The sequence below is a fragment of the Tupaia chinensis genome, unplaced genomic scaffold (genome assembly GCF_000334495.1).
Source record: "Tupaia chinensis unplaced genomic scaffold, TupChi_1.0 Scaffold145659_1, whole genome shotgun sequence".
Lineage (NCBI taxonomy): Eukaryota > Metazoa > Chordata > Mammalia > Scandentia > Tupaiidae > Tupaia > Tupaia belangeri.
In genome coordinates, this window is record NW_006205516.1 from 244,539 (window position 1) to 247,707 (window position 3,169).

The 3,169-nt window shown below is 47.4% G+C and overlaps 1 pseudogene; it reads right to left on the reverse strand.

The window, feature by feature from the left end:
* Nucleotides 1-3,157, reverse strand: part of LOC102492296 (60S ribosomal protein L39-like) — a 26,635-nt pseudogene extending 23,478 nt beyond the window's left edge.
* Between the last annotated feature and the right edge of the window lie 12 nt (nt 3,158-3,169).

A 3,169-nucleotide genomic window follows, 5' to 3' on the forward strand; every position in this document is an offset into this window, starting at 1 on the left:
AAAAAAAAAAAAAAGGTGCGTATTACCAACAGATGGCGTAATGGTTACATCACTGGACTCCCAATGTAGTTGACTGCTATTTGAGTCCTGGACCCGGCTGCTTAAAACTCCCACTAGACATGTATGTGTGGCCAAAATCCCAGGAGGAGAATTGAGGAGAAGGGATTGCAGTCTGGCCATCTGCCCAGGGGGTGATTTCTTGCTTTTTGTCTGTCAAGTGCTTGTGCTGTAGAGCAAAAATCTAAGGGGGAAAAAAAAGGTGTGTTACAGTAACAATGACAGCTGGGCTTTTTTTGTTATAAGGTATGTGTGCTCACTAGGCAGAGAGGGGAAGAATGACAAAGTGAGAAAGTACCCCCAGGGGGCATGGCCATGCCCCAATCCCTTTTCCATTCTCCTCTTAGGAATTTGGGCATGCATGCACACGCACCTGGGGGTGTCCCTCAAGCGTCTGGATCTAGGTCTGGGACTCCAACCATGCAGTCGGCTATGTGGGATCCAGCCTTCTTCTTCTTTTTAGATTCTGTGACATAGCACATGCACATCTGTCAGTTGGAGACAGAGGGAAAGTGAGAAATTGCCTCCCAGGGGATGATGGCCACACCTCAATCCCTTCTTCTCCATTCTCTTCCTAGGATTTTGGGCATTCATGCACATGCACCTGGTATGATTTTCAGGCCACTGGGTCTGAGACACGACTGGCCATGTGGAAATCCAGCACCTTAATCACTACACCACCTGCTGGCCCCAGATGGACTTTTCAACATAGTTCTACTTGTATTAGTTCTAAAACTACTGTAATTTCAGAGAAGTGATACATATAAGTAATACTTTTTTAAAGATAGATTTATTTATTTATTTATTTAAATTTGACCAGAGAGGGACTGGACGGAGGTGGGGGGGTAAGAAAGCAAGTCGCGGGGTACCAGCAGTTAGCATAATGGCTATGTTTGTGGCATGGCCATCCCCCCTAGGGGGTGATTTCTCGCTTTCTGTCTCTCTGTCTCTCTCTGTCTGTCTGGCGAGTGCATGCGCCCTATCACAAAAACCTCTCCAAAAAAATAATAATAATAATTAAAAAAAAAGAAAGAAAGAAAGAAAATAAGCCGCCAGGTCTGGAACTCAAACCACAGTAGGTCATGTGGGTGTCCAATGCCCTTAACCACCATGCCACCTGCTGGCCCTGTATAAGCACTATTTTTAGGCAGCTGCATGTGGTGTGATATGAAATTATGACTGCTATCGGTGACCAAGAGCAACACCAAGTGCTAACAGAACTGTTGTCAATTGCCTATACGAGCAAATAAAGAAGTTATTAAATTTCAGTTAGTTTGGTGAAAATATTTCTTCCCATTCACATTTGTGAGCCTTCTGGATTCTATATATGGGGTCTTGTGAATCCCAGGTTAAAAAAAAAACCCTTGCCTTTGGGGAACAGCAGATGGCATAGCAGTTATGTCACTGGACTCCCAAATGGCCAACCCCCTTTCAAGTCCCAGACCAGGTAGTTTAAAACTCACACCAGGTACCTGTATATGTATGCCCAAAATCCCAAGAGGAGAATACGAGAGAAGGTGATTTGGCAAGGTCATGCTCCCCTGGGGGTGATTTCTCCACTTCTGTCTCTCTGCCTCTCTGTTTCTCCAGCAAGTACATGTGCCCTATAGTAAAAATCTTCCTCAAAAACAAAACAAAAATCTTTGCCTTAACCCACTGGTGCAAAAATGCTTGAGGTGTACCAGTGGTAGCCAGGAGGTTAGGGAGGTTGGATCTCAGAGTCAAAAGTGCAATTCAAGTTCCAGACACTGCAGCTTGAGAATCACACCAGGCATGTGTGTACGTGTGCCCAAAATCCTGAGAGGAAAAAACAAAACAGAAAAGGGATTACAGTGTGACCGTGTCCCATCGGGGGTGATTTCTCACTTTCCCTCACCTCTCTCTCCCGTGTGTGTGTGTGTGTGTGTGTGTGTCTGGAGTGTATGCACCTCTGGCAAATTTTTTTAAAATGTCAAGTGATGGAAAATTTTTTTAAAACTTTTATTTTTTTAGAGAGATTTTTGCCATAAGACAGGTGCGCCCATCAGAGAGAGAGAAATCACCTCCCAGGGGGATGACCACACTGCCCTCCCTTCTCCTCTTGGGATTTTGGGCATATATACATGCGCCAGCATGAGGTTTTTTTATTTTTATTTTTTCCTTTTTAAAAGAATTATTTTACTTAAATTTATTTCTTTCGTTCTTTGAGAGGGATAAATTGAGTTAGAGACAGAGAGAGGGAAAGTGAGAAAAAAAGCTGCCAGGTCCGGGACTCGAACCACAGTCGGCCCTGTGGGAGTCTAGCGCCCTTAACCACCACACGGAGCATGAGTTTTAAGCTCCTGGGTCTGGGACTTGAAACCCAAGTGACTACGTGGGAGTTTAGTGTTGTAAACGTGGGAGTTCAGTGTCGTAACAATTACACTATCTGCTGTTCCTGGGTTATTGTTTTTCTTTGTTTTGGGGGGGGTGGTTTGCTATAGGGCACATGCGCTCTCCATAAAGCGAGACAGAAAGCGAGAAATCACTCCCCAGGGAGGATGGCCACACTGCAACCCCTTCTCCTCTATTCTCCTCTCGGGATCTTGGGCATGCACGCACACGCGCCCGGCGTGAGTTTTAAGCCTCTGGGTCCGGGATTCGAACCGTGGTCGACTACATGGGAGTCCAGTGACATAGCCGTGACGCCATCTGCTGGTCCCAGGTTATTGTTTTTAAATGGGGAGGAATAAAGATGAAAACGGGGAACACTAGTAGCCCAGAGGCATATCATGAATCCCTATATACCTTGGCGAAGGTGGACTACTGTGTCAGTCTAGGCTTCCTAGCAGCCCAGGCTGTCCCCAACTTTCGCAGCTTCAAACCTTGAGTGCCAACCTTTTGCCAGTCCAGAACCCTGAGGCCGGCCCCAGTAGTCCAGCCTCCGCAGACTTCCCTTGCTTCCGCCGACACCATCGCCCCTTCCCTCCACTCGCCTCCCGGCCAGCTTGAAATTACCTCTGGCTCTGGAAGCCATGGCCCGGTGGCTTCCTTCCCAGGCTCCGCCCCTCGGCGAACTTCCTCCCAAGTCCAAGGCCAAAGTCCCTGCGCCTGGAGGCGATGGGCGCCTCCCCGCCCTCCTTTGGGGATGGTC